Below are 26,401 nucleotides of genomic sequence, written 5' to 3' on the forward strand. Positions count from 1 at the left end.
GATATTTTTTTCCTTCCAGATCACTGCTTTGGTAAAATCTAAAGAAGGCACATATGATTTTGATTGTTTCTGTTTCTGAGAAAAATAATCAAATTTTCCAGTACCCCGAAACAAATCCAGGTTAGTATATATTTGGAGCTTTTTTTCTTTTGAGGGTCTATAAAGTTGAAAGAGGGCTAATCAATGCATGTGTCAAATGGAGTTGAATGATCCGAGTTTAACTGCTTTTTGTTTGTTGTTCTGTTGAATTATCACAAGCATTTACTCACTTTATGCTATAGTCATGTCTTCTTTTCTACATGGATAAAGTTTTCCAACAGAATTAAAGTAATCCCTGAATCAGACCTACACCCTAGACTATTGTTGTTTTTTTTTAGATGAATAATATATGCTTTACAATGTATTATACTAGTTTAAATTTAGATGTAGGATTTGCATGAATAGTCAGCATACTTGGGACTTTTGATAGTATCTATTCTACACTTTGTTTCAAATATTAGCTTAGTTGATCTTTAAGACTGAAATTTTTAACAGTTGACTTTTGTTTTTAGATTTTAAGTATCAGGTTTGGAATTTGTTATTCTTTCTCTTCTAGTATTAAAATAGGAATTTTGTGTTCTCAAATCAAAAGGCTTGTTTTTACTCAAGATCTGCTTGTTTTTTTTTTTTTTTAATTTAGATCTTTTATTAAAAAACTCATTTTAAAACAGTACAGCATTCAGATTTCGAGAGTGTGGAAAAACAACAGAATTATTAGTCAGTTTTAAGTGCCTTTTCTTGAAATTTTGTGCTGTAAAAATTTCTTTACCAGATGAGTTCAAAAGAGAAACCTGAAATATAAAGAAAAATTTACATTTTTACATTTGTTGTTTCCAATATTCAGTACTTTATAAAACCCAGCAAATGGTGAGAATCCTGTTACCTTTACGTTGGATAGGTTTTTGGGAGAAAAAAGATTGTTTTTAGAATTGACTACTTGGATTGAAAACTGTAGAATGCCCTCTTTCTTGGAGGAAATTGTGGTCCAAAGAGGAAGCTTTGAGAAACCATTTGAGTGTTTTCTTTAACCAGATGAAATATTTTTGAGATATTATATATTTTTAAAAAGTCTTTTGCTTTGATATCAAAGCAAAAAAAAAAAAACCCAAAAAACCTTGAGATATAAAACTTTAACTTTGTCTTGCTCAATTTTTCTAAGTGTTTTTATTTCTACTATAGTCTTCTCAAATATTTCTTTAGATAAGTAGGATGGATTCATTTAAGTTTAAAGAGTTGCTTCTGAAATAAAGCATTTGCAGAAAGAATAAAGAAATTTGAAAAATGTTCTTGAGGGAGTCATGACCATCTTTCATGGACAGATAACCAGACACTGATGTGTTGAATGTTATGAATTCATCATAGTTTAAAGCCTTTAAGGCTATATAAGCTTGTTTTGTCTCTATTTTCTAAAAGTCACATGTATTTTTCTAACTTTTTAACATAACATAAAAGACATAGTCAGAAGCAAATTCCTAGGGAAAACTTAACAATATGGAAAAATAGATTCTGCTTACAGAAGAAAATAACTTAGGTATGTTTAAAGTAACAGATGAACTTGGTATGGTTCTATAATAGTTTTCATGCATGTGATTCCTTAAACAGCTTTATAATAAGCATCATAGTTTTATTTATATTTAGCAAATGTTTCTTGAATGAATGAATAAATTCTACTACTTGGATCACTTTGGAAACTAGGAAAAGCAACATAAAACTTGATTGTCTCAACAATTAGCAAAATTAATATTTAAACTTTGAATTGTCAGAAAATTTCTGAATGGTATCAAGTGAAATCCAACAAAATTGTATAGATTGATATTGTTATCATATAATTTTGAAACTGATTGGGGGATTAGAGATTGTTGAGTCTGATTCTTCCATGTTATAGTTGCATAAATTGAAGCTCTACTATGGCCAAGCTGATGTTAAAATCCAGGAATCATAACTCTCAAACCAGTAAGAACTGTTTTCCACTGAACTATTCTCTCTTCATCGTATATCTATTGCTTTTTTCTTTGGTGTAGAGACTCAAAGTTAAATTGCTCATCTTACAAATAAGTTCTCTTAGTGATATTTAAATTTATTAAATTATATTAAAATAGATACAAATATATTCATGATTCTTTAAAAGACAATGTTCTGTGGTTGAATGGCTAACTTGAATTGTTTATTTTTCTTGGATTTGTTAATTTTTAAGACTATTTGCAGCATAATATTTTGGTAGTCTAATCTTTTAAAGTAAATTATAGCATTTTAATGAGAACTTTTACTATATATAGTTTTGAAAAAGTATATGGTTCATCCTTCATCTTTGAGGAAGAAGGGAATATGTCTTGGATGCTGGCGGGAGAGGACTGTGAGAAGAACTAAACAAGATGGATAATGTTAGTAACAAAAGGATCACTTGGGTGAAGATAATATTTTTCTGTAGGCAGCTTGAATGGAGCACTTACTACTGGAGATATAGTAGGCAGATGTTTAGAGTTTTCTGAAAGTAGTCAGATTTTGATCACCAAAGATGGCAAGGGTAGAAACTAAAGAGATCTAGGGTGAAAAGGAGTCTCAACCATTTCACAAATGACCCTTTCTACAGAGAGATAGTGGATTAGAGAAAAATATACAGATGCATTTTTAGGATTTTCTCTGTTTAGCTAGTTTTGTCTAAGTATATTTGTATGTCTACATTATTTGTTATAAGGGAGTCTCTCCTCCGGGAAAAGGGAAGAAAAATGAGTTAGTGAGGTGTAGTTGACAGTGAAAAAAGTTATGAAAAAAGGTATATTCTTTTGAATTAATTAAGCTTTACCAAAGACCATTAAATTGTTTTTTGTACTAATGTTTGAGATTGGTTTTTCTCACCTCCTCTCCCTCCCCCACCCCACCCCCATCCCAGCAATTGAGGTTAAGTGATTTGCCCAGGGTCACACACCTAGAAAGTGTTAAGTGTCTGAGATCAAATTTGAACTCGGGTTCTCCTGACTTCAGAGCTGATGCTCTATCTATTGCATCACCTAGCTGCCCCTTGCTACTGTTTTCAATAAAATATTTCTTAATACAGAAACTTTTACGTCTATGGTTTGGGATGGTGGTATAGAGATAAGGAGAGAAGGGTGGTTGTAAAGAAGAAAGGGTGGTTGTAAAGAGGAAAGAACAGAAAATCAAGAAATTGCATACCCTTTGACCCAGAGCTTTTAATGCTAAGAATATATCCCAAAGAAGTCAGTAATAAAAAGGCCCCATATATACTAAATATTTATATAGCAGCTCATTCTGTAGTAGCAAAGAACAAGAAATAAAATACATGCTTATTGATTGGGAAATGGTTAAACAATTTGTGGTTCATGAATGTAATCGAATATTATTGTGTTTTAAGAAATATGGATTATTACTTATATAAGAAGGAAAAAAGCATTCTAAGAAAAATGGAAAGACTTATAAATTGCACAGTGCCCAGTGAAGTAAGAAGAATCAGGACAACAATATAAAAATGAAGAGAATAGTGTAAATGGAAAGAACAACAAAACAATCTACATGAAACATGAAATTATAATTACCATGTTGGGCCCTGAAGCAGAAACATGAGATTGTAGTTCCCTTTTTTTGTAGAGGGTTGGGGATCATTGGTGTGGAACAGTCAGTCTTGATTGCTATATTTGTTAGTTTGTTGACTTTTTGATTTGTATTGGAAGACACCCTGGGAGGGAGACAGAGAAGGTGGAAATACAAGTGCTACAAAAAACAAAAGCTCTCAAAAATTTGAAAGTATTGTTGATTTTAAGTTATTAGTTTAAGACAGTAGTTCCTTGAAGTAATGTTAGAATCATATGAAAAGAAGATAATGAATACATATTGATACTGTGATTTTTTTAGTGTAGGGAAGTCAAGGGTAAGAAAATACCCTCTCCTGTATCTTCTTTGCAATATAAGGTTCTAGCTTCCTGGAACATTGAAAAGTTGATTGACTTACCTGAGATAATATAGCCAACACGTGTCAGAAGTTAAGAGACATGATTTCTGTATAATTTAATAGTTTTATTAATACAATTCTGGCATTTGAATAAAACATTTAGCCATCTTTTTCTTGAATCCAAAGACCCTCCTAGTAGCAGGTTCACTGTCTTTGTGCCCTTCAAAGAATAGGTGTTCCCCCAGGGTTAGCATTCAGTTCTGATTGGCTAACAATGAATGAAAGGTGGGTTTTAAAAAGAGAAGTGACCTTTCTCCAGTGAGGGGCTGAGAGAGAAATCATCTCATCTTTGGCCATTGTATGCAGATCATCCAACCTTGATTGAACGGAATTCACTGTAGAGTAGAGATTCCTTGTAAAGTTGAGTGGGGTCAGGTAAAAGAGGTTAGCTTAGAGATTGAGATTTTGAAATGAGGTTGGAGAAAAGGGAGCCCTCTGAATTTCCCTAAATCATTCGGTCTGAATTTCTCTCACATGTCTTCCTGGCTTTGTCTCTACTATACCATTCCCATTCTGTATTATGTTATTAGGTTCATTTAATAAGTTACCATTTTATGTTTATTTGTAGCTCAGAATCAGTGGCCAGTTTCTCTTTTTTTTATTTTGAGCTAAATTGAGTCTTCTATGTTGACAATAAATACTGGGAAAGAAAATCAGTCACCAAATTTATTAAGTTGTTCCTATTTAAAGAGTACTTGTTTAAGATGCTGGGGTGGGGAAAAGGAAAGAAAATAAAAACCCAAAATATAATCCTTGCCTTCAAGTGGCTTATAGTGTAATAGAAGAAAAAGTTAGCAACACAAATATCTATAATAAACATTACCAAATAAGTACACTTAAGAGCAAAACAAACTATTTTTTGAGATCTGAAGGGAAACAATCACATTTTGGGGGTCATACAATTAGAAAATGATCTGGAAACTTCAAGGCTATATTTGAAAAAAATTTTTTTTTCTAGCAGGGCTGCAGAAATTAAGAAGAATTAAAGTGGGTTGCAGGAGAGTGACATGAGAAGTAGGAAGGAAGCTCTGTGGCTGGGGTTCTAGAATCTCTAAATGGGGCTCTCTTGCTTTTAGATATTCCATGTGTAGCTATTTTGAAAAGACTGTGACTCAACTGAAACCATTTCAAATTATGCAGTTTATTTGAGCCTGCCTCTGATCCATTTTGTCACCATGTAACATCTTTTCACTGATTGCAACACACAAACTCTCTCTAATGCCTTAAAAAGAAGATATTTTTAGAACTATACAGAGTAAGAGGGGGGAAAAAGCTACCTTAATGGAATGTATAGTGTCACTCCCTTTCAATAGCATTTCCTTTTCTAGTGGCATGTAAATCACTGAAAATAAGCTGTCAGAAGGGGAAGTAATAGGGCAAGTTTGAGGAGCAAGAGGTAGCAAAGAAGAGTCCATTTTAGGTTGATGTTTACCAAGATGTTTACCAGGTTTTGTTCTTAGTAGTATTTGGAACCATCCTCTAATTAGAAGTTAAATTGGAGGAATTCTCCAATCAGTTAATCAAATGAGGATGTTATGCCACAGTTCTCAGTTTCCATAATTATCTTGATCCAGTCCAGAATCAATTTCCCTGCTTCTCAGTCCTGCAAAACCTCCCCTCCCTCTTTATCAGAATATTTGATAAGGATAAAAGATCTTATAGGGAGAGACATTCTGATATTCTATAATATCCCAAGCTATCAGAATGTCAGATACCATCTTATCAAGATGCCTCTCCCCATCTCCAGGGTTCCTTCCCCCATACTCTGTCAGAACTGGATTGTCAGAGTCCTGTTCCCACTCTCAGCACCCTAACTCTGCCTCTGCCTCAGTCTATCCCGAGTCTGTGCCATATGTACATATGTCATTGAGAACTCTCATTGTTTGCTGGATTCTTAGATATGATAATCTCATTCAGCCCTGGGACCAAACGATGGATCCATTTGGTCCCAGTATATCTCTCCCATTTAATAAATTATTAAATATTCTCTAATCACTATCTTGCTCAGTTTCTCCAGCATTACAAGGAGAATTGAGTTTTAATCATTCTTTTCTGTGCTGAAACCCTTTTTTTGGGAATTAAAATACAGCTACTAACTACCTTAAAAAAACTAAAACCTCTGGATCTTAGTTTATGGATTTCTAAAATGAGGGGACAGACAGAGATGATTTTCAGGGTTCTCTACAGTTTTATGATTATGTAAATATTTATCAAGTACCTAATATGTGGTTAGTATTATGAGAATTAGAAGAGGGTTTAGTTTCCATATAGTTATAATATTTGAAACTTAATGAAACTTAAAATTAGAAAAATAAATTGATACTTAAGAAATGGAGGCTACTGATGCTAGGACATTGAACAAGGAAATAAAAAATAACAAAAGAGGAATGTAATGGGGTGGGAAATTCTGACTTGAAAAAGAAAATAAAATGAAATGGTAGAAAACCACTTGAGGGGTGGTAGTGCAGATGTAATCAAATAAGAGGAGATCAGAGGAGGAGATTTAGACTCCTGGCAAATTAGACTCTTCAGATAGGGTAGTATTCAGTCAATAAGGGAATCAGGGAAAGAACTGAACTGTGACCAAATGATGTGATCACCAAAGGAAGAGTAATGATGTAGTGAGATTCACATTCACATGGGGAGGATTAATATACTCCTGATAGGTTGTGACCTCTGGTACTCAGCCATTGGGGCTTCAAGAGAGGGACTTGCATTTCAAGGGAAGGACTTGCCTTTCAGGTATTAAAGAAAGGACAAATATTCATTCCAAGAGTTCCTATTCAATAGTATAATTTATGATCTACTGGAGGAGACAAAGCTATATATGAATATATATATATATATATATATATATATATATATATATATATATATATATATACATACACACACACACACACACACACACACACATATATATATGTGAAACAATTCAAAGATTGATTATAAGGAGTTCAAAAAAGAAAGATGTTGTTTTGAGCTGTAGTAGCCCAAGAATCTTCATGGAGCAAGTGAAACATAAATATGGCTTAGAATTTGTATAGGTAAATAAAGCATTTCAAAGGGAGGAAGCACCATTAGCATAGTTTGGTTAATGGAAGAAGGGAAGTTGACAGTGAAGACATATGTATAGATGAAATGGAGGAGTAATGAGAAGTAAATTTGACTTTATAGGTTGGAACTAGTGATCATGAATCATGAAGGGCCTTGCAAACTCTTTCATATGGCAGAAAACAAGAAGACATTGCAGATTTTTGGAGTGATGTGATCAATGCTGTGCTTTTGGAATTTTTACATCATTAAAAGGGAGTCTGGTAGAGACAAGGAATTAAATATTTTGAGGCCAAGCTTAAGAAAAGGCTGGACTAGGGTGTTGTGACAGTGAGAATAAAGAAGAATCAGCAATTCCAAGAAATTTTTAAAGAAATAAACCAATCACGGCTGACACATTCATATTGCAAGTTGTATACTAACACTGTGGCTTTCCTTTCCCCTTTTCTCCCAACTCCTCTTTTAAAATCATCAGCTTCCTTCCTTGATGGCAAGATTAGAAAGTATCATATGAAATTTATAGATGTCATGAAACTGGTAGTATAGTTATGGTGGATGACAATTTGGAATCTTAACAATATTTTGGCAGTTTGGCATGCTATGATGGTATAAATGGGGAAATACTACACAGAGGTTTCAGAGGATCAGGGTTATAATGGAAAAGCATGTCCAAATAACAATTTGTGACAGGAACTTGATTTAGTGGATTGCAAGCTTACGTAAAGCTTATCTGTGATGTGGCAGACTGAATAAACTGTATGATTTTAGGCTGCTTTTATAGAAACATTTTAACCTTAGAAAAAATGTTCTAGCTCACTTGTGTTCTGTTCTTGAGACATCTGGATCCTAGAGTACTGGGTTCATAAGTCAGATTATATCACCACATTTTGTGAAGAGAATTTACCAAGTGAATATGTGTAGAGAAGGTTGAATATGATGATTGAAGGGACAAGAAACCATGACTTCTAAGGTTTGGTTGAAAAAAACCAATTACATTTAAGATGAAGGTGGAGACTTGGGAACAAGAGTGGAAGGAAGGAAGGAATTGAGTTCATAAATTTATCATGTGAAAGAGATGTTATATATTGTTTTTCTTGGTTTTACAAGACAACACTAGGGGACAATGGGTTGGAAATTGAAAAAAGGCAGATAGGTCTTGGCTTGATATAAAGAAAAAACTCTGTAATTATTAGGGCAGTCCAAAAGTAGAATGTGTTGCCTAGGAGTTTGAATTTCCTTTCTTTGGAAGTCAGGTGGAAGCTATGTAACCTACTTGCAGAGGTGTAATAAAGCCAGTTTTGATTGGCTTGTCTGTTGTTAAATTTTCAATGTGAGCATTTATGACTTAGAAATCAAGACTTGATTTATTGTTTTGTTGATTGCCTAGACTAAAATGACAGAGAATATTTTAATAAAGCAGCTTAAATTTAAAAGTAGGCTGTGGGTACATTTCCCACCTCTCCTCTTCTGGAATCCATTGTTAAACATTTTTCTGGATACCACTACTCCAGATAGGAGGAGGATTCTTGCTTGAGGTATGAGATGATTTATTTTATTTATGATTGTATTTATAGAAGATGAATTAGAAGAGGAAATCCAAACAGATTCTTATTATTTTGCTGATAGGTGTTTAAAGAGGATGATATAATTCTTTTGTGTGTTTAAAAAAAAATCAGTGCAGATTCTTATAGACTTGTACTGAATAGAGTCTGTGCTGATTTTCTGCATTCATATATAAAAATAGACACTGTAATCATTTGAATCCTTTGTTCACCACTTTAAAATAATGTGAGGTCAATTAGAGAGTAGGATACTTTGTTTATAATTATTTTTTCTACCTTATTCCATTACTTCTCCAAGATATTTTTTATGTTTTTCCTTTATAATATTTATAGACTTCCAATTTAGTAGCAGCATTTGTTTTCCCTCTTCGTCAACTCATTAGTTAAGTTATTAAGTGTATTCGTTTTGATCCTTGTATTTGATTTGCTATATACAATTTTTTGGTTTTGATTAGATTATTAGTAAGAATAACATTCTTCAGGCCAGTTAATTTAAAGTTAGCAAAATGTGCAATTGCCATAGCCCCAAATCACTCTAGAAAATAGCTAATTAGCAGAATAATAGCGCTACCATTTCATTGTCTTTATATTTCTCTATCATGTCATATTGTTAGGTCTTGTTGTGTAGGACAATAGCGATCACTAAAACAATCAGAAGTCCTAGTATGAGTATAGGAAGAAGTTTATTTCTTTCTCATGAGAAAAGTGCACAGCCTCTGACACATAAAGCATAATTTTAGAGAGAGACATCTATCTATGCAAAGGGCATTCCCTTTTTTATTCTCTATCTTGAGCTTTTCTTCCTCAACCCCCTGACTGCTTTCCCTATTGCCCAGAGTTTCTAAAGCAGTTTCTAAAAAAATGAGGTCAGTAAGTTTGAGGCTCTTAAATGCTTAACAGAGTAGCTGTTTCTCACTCAAATCTGTCTCTATTTCCTAGGAACTTCATTCTGTAGAAGGGGAAGGTAACAATGGAAAGCTGATGGGCAAAGAACAAAAGATTCTTTTCAAATTTCAGACCATCACTATGATTACAAAACCCAATCCCAGCCCCCAAGGAGCTTCCGTTCTTATATTTTCTTCAGGCCACCCTGGTTATTCCTTGATGTTCTGTGGGTTTCAGTTTTGAAATTTGTTTCATTTCTCCACAATTTAATTTTCATAACTGTGAAAACAAAAAAAATCCATATTTCACATTGTCTTGGAGAATTCTTAACCAAGAATGTTAATTCTTAAATGAGTATCATGGGACCAGAATCTTACAGGTTCTAATCAAGGGGTGACTTTATATTTTGAGTTTATTTCTATGGACTATAAAGTTTTTAATGCAGACTATTTCATTTTAGTCTTTGTATCTTCCTTGCCTCAGTGAAGTGACCACTAGTTGAGCTCTTTTAGAAATGCATGTTGATAATTTTGAGATTTAACTTCCACTTAGATTTTGCTAAAATCATTATTTTTTAACTATTCCCAAAGGGTCTGCTGATTGGAAAAGGTTGTAGATAATTACAAAGTTGATAGCATTGTACTTTTCTTTATTGTTTAATTTTCATAAGATAGAAATCCAGAATTCCTGTTAATGAATGATAAGTAAATCTGAATCTTTTGAGTCATTAAGCATCTAGTGTGTGCCAAATACTTAAGCTTAATTACCAAGGGAAAAATGACTGGTTACCACTACTGCAATTTTGGAGTCATCATATGCAGTAGGCACCCAGGCAGCCAACCAAGAACATTTACCCTAGACCTTTTCCCCACACTCCTGTGAATGTAGTCCTTTTATTTTTAATTAATTTAATTAAAATCTCTTTCTCTCTTTCTCTCCTCTCCTCCTTATCTCCTTAATTTGGCCACCCCTGTTTTAGACTTTTTGCATTCCAGATGAATTTATATTACTATTTAGATCCATGAAGTATCCCTTTGGTAGTCTGATTAGAACAATTCTGTGTGTGTGTGTGTGTGTGTGTGTGTGTAAAAACCTGTTCAGTTCTAATTTTAGTTCTTTGGCACATAAATTGTTCTTTTGAACTGTTTGTAATACTTGACCTGGAGTTCTAGGAATTTAGCTATCACCTTTCTGGGGAATTAAATTTGGGTTTTCCTACATGGAGTTATCTTGTAGAGTCTTTTACTGTCCACTTTGCACTTTTGAATCCAGTGCTTTTAGACAATTTTCATTTATGTATTTTGTTTCATTATAGGGTTTTTTTTTTCCTTTCTGGGAAACAAGTGAATCTTATATTATCTTGCTGAGAGCTGTCTACCAAATAAATTGTAGTTGATTGTAGCTATCTAATTTATTCTTTAAGTTTTGTTATTTTTTCCCTTGCTTGCTTCCTTGTTATTATTGAATTTTTGAGTTCTGTTTCTTCAGTTGTTTGCTTCAGGGAGACCGCTGCTTTCCTTAAGTTTTCTAGCTGCTGTTTCCAGTTGTCTTTCTTTCAGAGCAAGTGCCTAACAAATTTTATAAATTATTCTCAGAACTGACCTGCTAGTTTTTGCTTTCTTCTGTTTTCTTCTGTACAATTTAAAACTTTTTAAATTTTTTTAAAAATTAGTATTGTTTATCCTTCTTTCCTTCATAACCTCTTCCCTCAATTGAAAAACTGAAAGAAAAGGAAAAATTAGAATAAATAGCTATGAAAAATGAAGCTATAAAATGGTTTTCTATAAAAACATTTCTTTCTGCAACTTGAGTCTGTCATCTTTCTGTCAGAGGGTGGATAACATCATCTTTATCCTCTGGAGATTGGATATTGATTGCATTAATCAGAATTATTAAGTTCTTCAAAGTTGTTTATCTTACAACTTTTCTCCTAGTTTTGTTTACTATATTCTGCTTCTATTGATTATTTCTTGAGATTCTGTTGTCATTTCTTATGGAACAAAAATCATATTCTATTATATTCACATACTACAGATTTTTCAGTCATTTCCTATGGATAGAATCTCTATAATACAGTTTTTTGGTTTTCTTTTTTCCTTTTAATATCTCTTCCAGGTTCAATCACATATTCTTTATTATTAGTACCACTAATAGACAGGATGACTGACCGGTCGATATGTACATAGGTGTTACAGTATTCTGAAGTTTCCTGAAGGGCTCCATCTAGATCTGTCAGTGTCAACATAGTAAAATGTCTTATAAATGTGAGTGACATGATAGGGATGCAATAGTACATTAATTTAAGAACCATTCTTGCCACAAGTCTTCACCATGAACTTGTTGGCTCAAAAAAGTCTTCAGGGTTTCTGAAAACAGTATTCATCTCATACTAGATAGTCATCAAATGAGAAGTCATTCATTTATGGTTTATTCCTACAAGGGTAAAAAATTTTGTCAACAAGGACCAAAATGCAGAAATGGGACTTTGATTATTTTCTTTATACAGTATACAGTATTATCATTAAACAGTATTCTTTGACTATGGTAAGATGATAGCCCATGGAAATGATGTTATCAAATAATGTACCTGCAAGGAAAACAATGAAGGGAGTTTAATTAATTTTGATCAGAATATGGTTACTGGCTGAGAAACCAAACAAACTCTGATTGTTGTGAGCTCATGATTGCCATACCCAGTGGCAAAATTTAGTTCAGTCAACTACTTCTTTTCAACTTATGGTGCTTAAAAAAAAAAAAAAGTGAGTAAAGTTAGATCATGCTGAAAATATTAACAGTACTGATGAAATGGGTAGGTGCTACAGTTTCCTGGCCTTACATGTATTGATTTTTGGAATATTGATCCAAATAAAAGTATTTGGAATGCTTTTAATGTTGTATTATGGGGGAAAGAGAAAACATACAAAATGCTAATGCTACTAAACATTGTATGATCAGAATTAATAGATAAGTTGTGGCAATTGACAGCATATATTTAATGATACATAAGTTTTTTAACATTTTCTTTTGAAAATTATGTTTTAAAAATATTTTTCCAATTACATGTAAATTTGGTTTTCAACATTCATTTTTATAAGATTTTTTTCCTCTTTTTATTTCCTAACTATTCTTATCCCCAAGACAGCAAGTAATTTGATATAGGTTACATGTAAAATTATTTTAAACATATTTCCATATGAATCATGTTGGGAAAGGAAAATCAGAACAAAAGGAAAAACCATGAGAAAGAAAAAAAGCAAAACAAAACAAAGTGAAAATAGTATGTTTCAGTTTACATTTAGTCTCCATAATTTTCTTTCTGGATGTAGATGGCATTTTCCATTTCAGTTCTGTTGGCATTTTCTTGGATTGCTGAGAAGAGCTAAGTCTGTCATAGCTGATCATCACACAGTCTTACTGTTAGAAAGTTTTTTATTTTTATCTTTTGGTGAGGAGAGGATTATGTAATTTTAGGTAGTATATTTGTGAAGACAATGCCTAGAATAATATAACATTTACTTCACAGAATTATGAGACTCAAATGAAATAATATGTAAAGTACTTTGTAAATCTTCAAATGTATTGTAAATAGTAAGTATTATAATTTAAAAAAAAGATTTAAAGATATGGCTTGTCATAGGGGGTTTTCTGGGAAGGTTTGAGGGAGAATAGCTATATTATGATATAAGAAACAAAAGATAGATTAAAAACTTAAGTAAAAAACAAGACAATGACCTACTATATGTTCGTTTCATAATAGCCTTTATGTAATCAGCATTTAAAAATTTAAGCTCATTGGGTTCAAAAATCTGATAATCAATTTTTATCACAAATCTTTACTATAATATCAAATTAAGACTTAGTAATTATAATAATTTTGCAAATTCAAAATTAATTTTGATTAATACTGTAATCTTAGCAGATTTATAAAATAGTTATGAATAAATTTAAACTTTTTGAAATATTAAAATACTATTACCATTGTGATACCACATCTTAAAAGGCAGGATATTTTGCAGTTAAAGATGTTTTTCGATCAGACTTTTATCTCTACATTCAGAAGATGAGGAAGGATTGTCTTAGAAATGCCTTTGTAGTGGTAATACCATTAAAACAAGAATTTTCCTTCAGACTAAGAAATTTGGTTCCAATATACTTGGAATAGTGAGCCTATAGGTGATTTTGGAAGACTAAGAAATCTATAACTAGATATGAATATATACTGGAGAAGAGTAATCTTTTATTAGTAGATAGCAAGAAGTTGGTTCCCAGAACTCAGTAGAAAAGCTGCCTTTTACCTAGCCAAGCCAGCAATCTATCATATGCTAGTCAGGTTGTGAAACACTGAGGATATAAGGAAAGATAAAAAAGTTCTTGTTTCAAGGAGGGTCACAGACTTAAGAGAACAGCAACCTATAAATGACTATGTACAAAGATAGAGTGAGGCTGAATTGGAGTAGTCTCAGAAGGAGGGCATTAGATTTAAGGGGGATTGAGGTTCAGGTTATTATAGAAGGTGGCCTTTTAGATAGGGCCTGAAATAAGGTAGGAAAGCCAGGAGACACACAATGTCAAGAAAGAGAATTCTAGCTATAAGCTACAAACAATGAAAATTCTTCCAGTTGGAGGATAAAGTATTTAATGTGAGGAACAGTAAGGATGTCATTGCTTAGAGGGGAGTATGGGACTGGTTACTATACTGCCTTACCCAAATTAACTAATAAGAGACAATTTCAGATACAAAGGATTCAACTTCCTCCAATTGAGGAGTCCCTATAAACTTTTTAGAAATATAAATAACAGGTACAATACCAATCAGGGGTTTCAGATCTATATAAGAATAAAAAAATCTTACAAACAGTTGTACATACCCTATCAAATCAGGTTGCTCTAGCTACTTCAAGAAAGCTATATATCACATTTGTTATCATCTTCATTAAACAAGGAGGCCATTATGCACTTAAATAAATAATAAATAATTTGCTGAAGACAGTTGGAGACTTTGGTAGAAATAATCACTTTCAGAAACTTGCAGTTCCAACAAACCTCTTAAAAGTTTCTTGGATCGCTAAGCAGTGGAATCTCTGATAACAGCATCAAAAATGACCTTGCCTTAAAGCAGCCATAGACTTGAAAAATAAAATCAAATATTCCGTTATTAACACCATGTAAATGTAGGCTGTTCCTTTAAACAATAAAATGTTTCAACCAGCAGTGGGAAGGGGTGAGTGCCAAACAGTGCAGTTTTTTTCTAACTTCTGAGAAGCAGCCACACCCAGAGGGGAGGAGGGTGAGTACAATCTTCACCTTTCCAAGCCAATCTTTCCTTTCCTCCTTTCCCCCCTCCACCAAGCTTCCCAACTCCACTTCTCTCAGCTAATTCTTTTTAGGGTGCCAAGTTCCCCCAAGCATTCAACCTGCCAGATAAGGATGTGCCCCAGCCTCATGGGCTGTCTCCTTTCCTCTGGCAAATGGCAAGTTCCATTAGGAGCTTGTTTCTTTTCATAATAAATATCTTTTACCAAAGATAATGGCCAAAGTGAATCCTGACATGATGGAATGCCAACTTTGGTGCCTGTTATCTTAATCTAGTGTCTACCTAACCCATATAATATCTAATAATTTTTAAGTCTCAATATTACAACAATGAACCCAAATAATTTAGTTAGCAATTTCACAGTTTTCATAAGTGATAGTCAAATAAACATAACACAACCTATCACAAAAATGGATAGGAATCTCATGTAATTTACAGTCGTTTCCAATTTTAACGTACACACCAATTAAAAAGATATTTTAAAAATCAATACTTTACCTTGTGATATTCAGACTAGATGTTCCACATTCAAACTATCAATTGCTTTTTGCAAATCAGTTTTTCTTGTCCCTTGTCTTTAAAACTACCTCTTTTCTCCTCCCCCAACCTTTAAGATTCACAATTAAATAACTTTGGACCAAATTTCATAAAACTTATACATGTATTCAGCAGAGCTGATAAATTTTTAAAGCATAGCTCATAATTTTTACAAATTACACAATATACATTTTAGAGAACAACATATTATCTAATTAGGAGATATAAACATGTGACTCCTCTAAGGTAAGCCTACCAGAAGTTTGTTTTAATAATCTATTTTTAACTTCAAATCAAATACACCTTTAAATTTCCAGTAATAATGTTTAAATTTTTGCATACAAATTTCTAAGATCTTGTACTTAAAGCTAGCCAATTCACAATTACAGCATATACCATTGAATAGTGATTGTCTCATATAATTGTAAGATTCATCATAAAAATTTTTTTTCCTCAAAGGCAGTGCAGAAGGATTACAATTTTTATAAAAGTGCTTTTACTATCATATCTTAAATAACAAATTTTACCAAACTGATTGGACATAGTTTCTTTCTTTCCCTATGTGTCCCTGCTGCAGTCAGGGAATGGGGGAAGAGGAAGAAAAAGAGACTTTCTTGACTCTATGCACTAGCCTTCTCGAGGAGGCCTTAATTTAGTTGAATTTGCTTCCAAATTACTTTATACACACACAAAATTCATTTATCTCAATCTTGGTATATTGTATGTTAATCATATCTAAAAACCCATATAAAATTACCAAATGTGAAACAAATTAAATCCAATAAAGAAGTTAACACTCATAGCATTTGTTTTATTCTAAGCACTTTGAAATCTTGAAATTCCCACTTGCCAAACTCCACAATCATTACTCTCAAAAAATTACCTAACTTTTCCTGCAACTCCCAACTTGGCCAGAGCTAAATGCCTACGGGAAAGCTGGTTAAATAGCAAAAGACCCAAGTCTTTTCATTGGATAGACTAAAAGGAAGTATTCCTCATTGACCAGTGGTCATCAATGTTGTCTGCTTTCTGTGGATCACTTCCTGAAGCTGGAACCTAGCGTCTGACCTTTCTTGTCCTAGAGATCATGTGACTTCCTGCAACATAGGCCTAAGGTCTGACTACTCTATTTCAGACTTTTGGAGAAAAGTTTACCTGGTCTTATTTCTTATTCAGAAGTAAGGTGTAAAATTTAGGGAAAGAGATCAGATTATAAAGGGCTTTAAAAGGATTTTTTATTTATTATGGAAATAATCAGCATCCACTAGAACTTATTATTAAGTAGAAGAAATGACATAATTAAATTTGTACTTTGAAAACATCTGTTTGACAGTTGCATGGAAGAAGGACTGGAACAAGGAAAGCCAACTAGCCGAGTATTGCAGTTAATCTAGGAATGAGGTGATGAAAGGCCTATCAGGGTGGAGGCAGTGCTAGGAGAAAAGGTGTGTGTAGACACAGGTCTGTCTATATATGTATTGTTTGCATATATACACATCACATGTATGTGAGAAATGTGAAGATAAATGGACAGAATGTCAGCAGATTAATTAAGAAGTAGTGAGAATGGCATCTTGCTTGTGAGCCTCAGTGTTTAGGAGGAAAGAAGGAAGAGGAGAGGGTTTTGGTGAAAAATTATTCAGTTTTGGACATGTTGAGTTTGAAATGTCTTTGGGACATTCAGTTTGAGGGCACAGTCAACAAGCATTTATTAAGCACTTCTTATATACCAGACTAGGGCTGCAAAACAAAACAAAACAAACAAAAAAGAAATGAAATAATCCTTGCCCTCCCCCCCCCCCCCAGAAGTATACTTTTGAGGGAGACATCATGCACATGCATAAGAAATGCACATATACACATACACATATATTGAAATACATATATAGAATATATAAAATATATGCAGAAAAATATAAAAAATGAACGACAATTGGAGGGAGATCATTAAGGTCTGGTGAAGTCATGAAAATCTGCTGGAAAGTACTTGTTTGTATTATATAAATTTTTGGGGAAAAAAAGCTGTTTGCTCTTATTCATGAAGAAAATAAAATTCTAACAAGCAGTGAGATGGGAATGCATTTTATCAATGGTGGTAGCTAGCACAAGGGCATTTAATAGGAGAAAGAGCAATGTGTGAGCACCATTTAGAAAGCCAGTTTGATTGAAATATACATTAATTTTTGCTTTCCTAAGTAGTACATTTTAATTAATCCATGTGAAGTTTAATGTTTGCGACTTGTTTGGAAAACTTATTATGTGTTACCAGTTAATTTTTTTTCTCCTTTGTTTGAATCCTGTACCTATTTTTATTCTTCTCTGTGCTGGAAGACTTAATAAACTTCTTCCTAAATTACTTCTGTTTGGGAAAATTTTGTTCTCAGCTCACAATAGTTAAATGTTTTAAGGCTAACATAGTGGGTTGGAGTCAGATTATGAAGGACTTTAAAACTCAGAGGAATTTTATGTTTTCTGTTAGAAGTCATAGAAAACCACTGGAGTTGACTGAATGGAGAAGTGACATGACTAGACTACACTTTAGGAAAATCACTTTGGCAGCTATGTAGAGGACTGAGTGGAGAGGGGAGATACAAGCAAGGAGACAAGATAGATTCACTGTTAAGGCTCTGCTATTTTAGTGGTGGGTTCTTTTTTATTTATCTTTGTGGGAGTGAAGGTCTGATTTGTGTTTTTGCACCTAAGTAAAAGTTTTGGTTTCAAATTAAAGTTGCTGTTTTTTTTTTTTTTTCCCCTTAATATGTCTTTTGCTTTTTAATATGCCTTTTGCTTTCGCTTTCTTAAAGAGTGGCATGTAGTCTCTTCCAACTCTGATTAGTTAGCTAATATATGAAGACCAGTATATTTTTCAAAATTGAAGAAAGGGAGCCATGCCTACATTTTGTTAGAACAGCTGTGCTTATATAGAATGCCACAGAGCTTTTAATTTCCTCTAAAAGAGCTGTAATTCTTAATCACGTGAAGTTACTGTGATTGACTCAAGGGATTAGAAATGAGTGATGAAGCTCTTCTTTTTGTTACTGATTTTTAAAACTATCTGATATAGGTAGGAATGAACAATAATTGAGAACTGCTGTGTGATATGACAAAATGCATTTTGTGGTGATTGCTACTCCACCTGCATCCTAGACAGAATAGCAAACATTGAAGAGGCCAAGGTGGACAAGGCTCTCAATTCTCTAGCAAAAATAGAAAAGTAGAGCCCTTTGGTGGTGGGGGAAGGGGGGGAGAGGAGAAGTAATTTGGAGTAACCTTGAGCTGGCTTTTGAGGCTGTTTTTCATTTAATACTGTAGGTATAGACCAGTTATGAAAACATTTTCAAGGATCTGTGATGAGGTTTTCTTTTAATATAAGAACCAATTAATGCCATGTGTATGTCCCATTTATGAAATAAATTAAGTTATATTCAGATCTTGTTTGCAATGACATCCATATATCACACAAAAAAATGGAATTGGCTGAACTTTTTAAAGCACATCAAAAGAAAATACACTATCAAAAAATCCCATTTAAGTAACCTTAGGTACAGAAGAAATCTTAAGAACATAATAAGATCATTTTAGAACATTATTATAAAGAGAAGTTTTGGGCTTTCAAGTGGTGATAAAGATCACCCACTATATCTTGCCTTGGTAGAAACAAGTTAGACTGGCCCCTATGAGATAGCAATTAAAGAGCTAAGTTTGTAGTATTCTTTTTCCATATGTAGGCTCATATTTCAAGGAAGCATGGTTTCAGTTTTTAAAAAATAGTTTCAATACCTTATAATTTTGTGACTTAATTTTGCATTTTAAGAAATACATTGTTTGCATCTAGATGACAAAGTAGATAAGATTGAGCTTGGAGTCAGGAAGACGTGGTTTTAGAAGTGTTCATAGACACTAGCTCTGCTACTGTGGACAAGTAATTTTCTTTTTTTGTGTGTGATTTCTTTGTGATGCAGACCCAGTAGAGATACTGCTGGATCACAAGATATTCTGTCTCAATCCTTATGGACAATAGAGTTCATGACTGAACAATATCATGACATCAATGCATAGAGGATAAAAAACTAGATTCTAAAGTCTGAAAATCCTGGGTTCTAGTGCTGCCTCTGACACATACTGGATGTATGACCCTAGAAGTCACTTAATGTCTTAGTGTCCTGAGTAACTCTCTTAGAATATATGTTGATAGAGAAATTTCTACACCAGAAGTTCCTATGGTGATATAAGAACAGATCCTTGTAAAAAACATTTTTGTTAACAATTATTTTTCTTGTTCAAGGTTCTATTGCTTCTTACATGAACTATTTATTTATTTAGGCTTTTATTTACTTTTTATTTTTTAAAATAATAATAGCTTTATATTTTTCAAAATACATGCATATCTCTTGCCAAACCTTGTATTCCAAATTTTTTCCCCTCCTTTCCTTCTTCTCTCCCCAGACATCAAATAATCTAAATTAAGCATATACAATTCTTCTAAACACAATAGCTACATTTATCATGCTGCACAAGAAAAATCCGATCAAAAAGGGAAAATGAGAAAGAAAATAATAAGCAAGCAAACAACAACAGCAGCAAATGGTTAAAATATTGTATTGTGATCCATATTCAGTCCCCAAACCCCCTTTTCTGGATGCAGACAGTTCTCTCCCTCACCAGTCTGTTGGAATTGGCTTGAATCTTCTCATGATAGAAAAGAGCCAATTCCATTACAGTTGATCACATAATCTTGCTGTTACTGTATACAAAGTTCTCTTGGTTCTACTCACTTCACTTATCATTAGTTCATATAAGTCTCTCCAGGCCTTTCTGAAATCATTGTGCTGTTCGTTTTTTATAAAATGATTTTTTATATTATTTATATATTTATAAAACAATAATATTCCATAACACACAAAACAATATATATACCATAACTTATTCAGCCATTCCCCAACTAATGAGCATCCACTTCCAGTTTCCTTGCTACTACAAAGAGTTGTTACAAACATTTTTATATATGTGGATTCTTTACTTTTTTTGTGTGTGATTTCTTTGTTATACAGACCCAGTAGAGATACTGCTGGATCACAGGATATACACAGTTTGATAGCCCATTTGGCATAAGAACATTACTTTTTTAAAATAATATTTCATTTTTCCCTAATTAGACTAAAAAGGCTTTTAAAAAAGTTCCAAATTCTTTTTTTCCAAATTCTATTCCTTCTTTCCTCCGTTACTCCCCTCCCCACTCCCTGAAAAGGTAAACAATCTAATATAGGTTATATAGGTACATTCATGTAAAACATTTCCATGTTAGTAATTTTTAAACTATTTTTAATCAGTTGAAATTCAAAGCACACACACACACACACACACACACACACACACACACACACACAGAGTTTTCTAATCAGCAGGCTTATCCAAATAGATTATTATTGTATTGGAAAATGGAGAATTATAAGCATAGTTGAAAAGAATAATCTAGTCTCAAATTCTTACTTTATAGATGAGGAACTTGGAACCCAGATATTCACTTATTCAAAGTTACACAGGTATTAAATGGCACAGAAGAAATTTGGATCCAGCTCTTGCAGACCCACTGTTCTATACTTTAGTGCATCTATATTTTGCTTTAGCTTTATTGTTTAAAATAAAATAGACTTGCCACATTTATGTATAGGATCCTTATTTTGTCTTGGGGATACAATATGCTTCCATTGTAATGTGTCTCCAATTTTATGAGATAGGTCTAGCACAGCAGCTCTCCAGGCACTAGGGGATTACACAGGGTCTAATGATCTTTGACAATATCTGTCCTCCTGGTCTGCCCTGGGTTCATTACTCTGTGCTTGTTGTCCTTCTCAGTAAAGGAACTAGGTTCCTATTCTACCTTATCTTAGCTTTCTTCAGAAATAGTTCTGCTTTTTATCTAGTCTATGAAGGCTTTCTCAAAGGGAATGGGGTTGCTTTATACATGGAGCAGGCAGTTTTATTCCCAAACAGAAAGGGAATGATAAGTGTGGAACAATTAAACTCAGCAGAAAGTATTATGTTTCACTGGAATCTCTGTCTCTTAAAAAAGCTGCTTATTAACAAGTTCCCATTTCATCTCTCCTGAGCTCAGCTAGATAAATAACAAGTGGAGTCCAAGTGGAGTTTCTCCCTATAGAAACAAGTCTTTCCCATTGATAGTTTGACCTTGTTGCAGTTGCTTATGGTGAGATATACCTAGCTACATGGATACTTGGAAAAGGAAAGACACCAGAACCTTTCTAGAACTCAAAAAGTTTGGTACTAAGTGAAAGAAGACCTAGAGCTGCTGATTTGTACAGTAGAACTCTGGGCAAATAATTTTACCTCTATTTGTCTCACTTACATTGTCTGTAAAATGGTTATGAAGATCATATGAGATAATAATGGTAAAGTGCTTAGCATAGTGTCTGACACATAGTACGGACTATGTTAACTATTCTCCTCTTCATTTAAGAAGCAATCTCATCCCAGATGCAAGATTATTGAAGAGGCTATGAATTCATGGTTTATTGCTAATGTGGAGGGAAAGACATACTTCTACTGAACCTCTGGAGGTCAAAATTATCTTTACTTCTCAAGATCAGCAGGAATAAAGATTTGAGGGGCAGCGACTACCCTTTCCATAGTTTTGATTCATTAGTTAGTTTAAAAAAAGAACCCTTAGCTTATAGGAAACAGTCAAAGAATTATCTGAGCTTGCTCTGAAGTAAGGATAAGAGTTAAAGGTCTCCTCCATCACATATCTCCAAGAGAGTACTAGATAGACAGAAATTTTGTTCCATTGAACAGAAATTGACTTCATTGAAAAAGTTTTAAAAACATTCCATTAAATGTGATTTAGGTCACAATGTAAAGAACCTCTTAAAATTTTTTTAGGATTCATTTTATATATGTATTTTTTTTTTTTTTAAGGCATTTCTTTGTCCCAAGTTCTAGTCTGTACAAGCTTCTTTTAAACCACTTCTTAGGGGCAGACCTAATGTTGCCTGATGATTATTTCAAGTTCCAGTTTGAGATGAAATAAGACACTCATAAATCATTTAAAAGTTAATAAAAGGAGATTTACTTAGCCCTAAAATAGCTAGAACCTGTAACAAGAATACAGGGGCCTTTACCTTTTATAGATGAAGTTCTTATTATCTTTGTATAATGAGTCTGGTCACCAGGGCAGTGAATTATGAATTATATTGTCTTCAGATAGCTACTATTTTGGAGAAGTCCCAGTTTTGGGTGGGTAAGATTTTTTATGTCCTTAAGTAAACAGGATCCAACTTCAGGAGAAGTAAAGGTTAAGTCAGGACCTGGGAATTACTGTTGTCTCTTAGGAAAATTAATTTCTTGGTGTTCTTTTGGTAGGGATAAGAGGAGCACTTGATAGGTATTGATCCTATCATACCATTCCTTTCATTTTTTATTTCTTACAGTACATTTGTGTGCCTTAATTTTTTTTTGTTCAACTACTTCATAATTAATAGGTATTAGTTTCTAAATTATTGCTATAATGAAAAGGGGTGGTGTGTGTATATATGTATGTGTATATCTATATCTTTCTATTCATCTCTCTTTTTCTATTTAGTTTATACAAATGCATCCTTTCACATTTTCTTTTATCTCTGGGATTAGAGTTAATAATAGGTCAAAAAGTATTCACAATTTAGTGATTATTGGGACATAGTTCCCAATTTCTGTAATTGCAAGATCAACTTGGAGCTTCACCAATAATACATTATTAATATGCTTTTTCCCCTCCAGTAATCATCATTTTTATTTGTCAATTTCATTGTTGTGAGGTTAGAAGCACAGAATTGTTTTAAATTGTCTTTCTCTAATTGTTAGTAATATAAAGTGTTTTTTAATTTAATTTTTGATATCTTTTTTTGAAAACCACTTGTTTATATCCTTTAATTATTCTTCCATTTAGGCATATTCCTTTCTTGTATATTTGAATCAACTTATAAGACCCAATCAGGAAAAAAACAAAAGTCTTCACTGAATTTTTTCCTCATTTAACTTTGTTCCTTTTCATTTTAACTGCATTGGTTTTGATTTTGAAAAACCTTTTTAACTTTATGGAATCAAAATTGTCTATTCCTTGTTTGGTCAATAAACTCTATTACTGACTGGAATTGAATTGATGAAATTAAATTTGAAGACATAGCCCTAGAGTAAGAAACAAAATGAATTAAGTGTTGCTGAAGCCTGCGTGTCATAAACACTTTATTCAATAAGAGAATTCAGGGACAAAAAATGGTTAACACCAAATAATAGCATGAAAAATAAAAATGAATTTATATCTTGATAGAAGATAAATGGTTGCCCATGTGGAAATTATTTCTGAATCAACTATTGCGGCGCAGTCAGAGTACTGATTTATTAAAGCAAATATCAAAATCATTACCAAATTAGAACAAAAATTGTCTTGGGTGCCGTGCCATTTGATGTTTACAAGTAATTGATACTAAAAAAAATATGGAATTATTAATGCAGACTACAACCATTTCCTAAGGAAATTTAATAAATACTAGTGGATTGTCAATTGTCAAATGACTTTAAAACCACTTCAGCTCTTGATCATCTTTTCAAATCATGAAAAAAGCAAGAAGAGATAGAAGGGAAAAAGAGTCTATAGAAAGCTTGGCAGGAGATCCCATTAAGTTTTATCAATTTGAATGACATTTAATGAATTAAAAATGGATTATCACAAGTGGACTAAAAAAGATTAATATGAAAAGCTATTATTTGCATCAAAATTAGCTTAACCAGTATAACTTGTTCATTCACTTTATAGTCTCCTATCCTTTTCTGTTGATTCTAGCAAGACATGTGATACAAAGAATATCTGATCATCTGGTTGGTTTTAACTATATGCTACAAAATTCTTCTCTCCTTCTCTGCCTACCCCTTTTCTTTCTTTCCTCTTTCTCTTTTCCTTTTCCTTCCTTTTTTTCTTCCTTCCGCCTTCTCCCAATGAATTTTTGTGTTTTTTTTTTTTTTTTTTTTGGTGGCCTTTACTTATAGTTGAGGATGATGATTTGATCACAATTTAATGTGATTTTCTTACCATTATAAGGTCCTATTTAGCCACAGGGAGATCTGTTTTCTTCTGTAAATATGCCTGGTATTTGGAATTAAAATTATTTTTATCTCCATTTAGTGCCCAAATCCTATTATTATATGCTAGTTTGCCCTCTTGCTTTATGTTTCCTTGGTTCCTAAGCTAATCACCGCTTGGGTTTTTATTCTGTGATTGCATTGGTTAATGAAAACATTGACTTATTAAAATATTTGGAACCTGCTTGGAATTGCCAAGACACTATATTGAAGTTCAGTGGTACATTCATTCTTCAGAAAGTAGTTGAAAAGTTATTGTTTTTTTTGTTTGTTTTTGGTTTTTGTGTGTGTTGTTGTTTTTGGTAGTCTTGCTCAGGAGATCTTTGCACTTCTAAATGCCCTTTAAAAAATCATAGAGAATAATACACAGGCTATCATCCACATTGGAAATAGTTATGCCAGATATATTCTAAATACTTTGAATATTTTAAGAAAATGATGTACACAGGTATGTACATAGTTTTAATACGAATCTATTTTATCTAATTCTCAATTATTTATAATTCATACAATATGAAATTATTTTAGACTGTTTTCCTTATGTGCAGGGGAATTCTGGATGTGAAAACATACACATACACACACATAAGCCATTTTGACTTTCTTTCTTTATAGAAGAAAAAAAAAGATGTCATGGCAGCAGAGAAGAGTAAAATGTGAGTTTCAGCATGAGTACTTAAAAAGTCAGTGTTACTGTCAAAGTACAGTTGCTTTTAAAAACATTTATTTTTGTACATTTATTTGATGCATTTTTTATGACATTTATTTCTGAGTCTTTTTCTTCTTATTGCTATGACCTAGTGTGCTTTTCCCTGTAATAAATATTTTAAAAAGAATTTGTTCTTTAAAACTGGACATCAAGCCATGTCTCATAGCATATATAACAAGATCCCACTATCATAGAATCATAGATTGTTACTTCAGCAGCAGCAGATATCTCAGCTTTTTTCAGGGCCAAACTTGGTCATTATAATTATATAGTATAATAAACATAGTCACTTCGTTCCTTTTTCTTTTTGCATTGCTCTTTTTACTTATGTTGAATGTCTGTTTGAGCCATTAGCTCATATGTTCCCATTTTCCTTCTAGTTCTTCACAGCTTTTCTTATTTAATAATCTTCTTTTATATTTGTATAATAACATTCATTTAGCTATTCTACAATTGATGACCACCTGTTTTGATCCTAGTTTTTTAGTACAATAAATGTGTTCCTGTGTATATTTTTATTATTGTATTTCAGGTGTTAATCAAGATAGTACATAGAAGACTGGATAGGAAATCAGAAAAACCTGAGTACAAATTCAGTCTTAGATATTGAACCTATCACTTAGCCCTTTTTAACTCAGTTTCCTCATCTATCAAATGGGGACAAAATAGCACTTACCTGTCAGCGTTGCTGAAGGATAAAATGAGTTAATACTTGTAATGCTTTTTGCAAACCTTAATGTTTTATATAAATGCTAGCTATTATTATTGATTTCCTTGGGGCATTATACTTAAAAAGATCTCTGGGTTAAAAGGTGTAAACATTTTAGTCACTTTTTAGAGTTCTTCCAAATTGCTTTCCAGAATGGTTAGCTCAATTCACAATTCCATCAACAATGTATTGATAAGGAATGCATTTCCTTTTAAAGGAATCCAATAAAAGGATGATTTAAAATGCTTCTTGCTCCCCACCTTTTAAACTATTAAGTAGAAGCAAAGACAAAATAAAAGACTTGCATCATTTAATAGCTACATAGGCAGAATGGTTTAAAATATGGAGAATTTCTTCCTGTTATTCTGTAGTTCATTAAACCTGTGTTTTTTTTTGCATATAATTGAGTCGTTCCAAGAAAAGCTTCAGAACAGCTGTAATTACAGCTGCAGATTTAGTCAAAATAGGAGGTTTTAAGATCTCTTTACTTCCC

At 32.8% G+C, this 26,401-nt stretch overlaps 1 protein-coding gene across 3 annotated transcripts in view; it reads left to right on the top strand.

The window, feature by feature from the left end:
- Positions 1-26,401, top strand: part of FUT8 (fucosyltransferase 8) — a 425,078-nt gene that overhangs the window by 85,338 nt on the left and 313,339 nt on the right. For all 3 annotated transcript variants that reach the window (XM_051977839.1, XM_051977837.1, XM_051977838.1), the window contains one exon: positions 20-120. The gene's annotated coding sequence lies outside the window, so the exon portion shown is untranslated. The remainder of the gene's footprint in view (positions 1-19; positions 121-26,401) is intronic.

This window comes from Antechinus flavipes, chromosome 2, assembly GCF_016432865.1.
Source record: "Antechinus flavipes isolate AdamAnt ecotype Samford, QLD, Australia chromosome 2, AdamAnt_v2, whole genome shotgun sequence".
Lineage (NCBI taxonomy): Eukaryota > Metazoa > Chordata > Mammalia > Dasyuromorphia > Dasyuridae > Antechinus > Antechinus flavipes.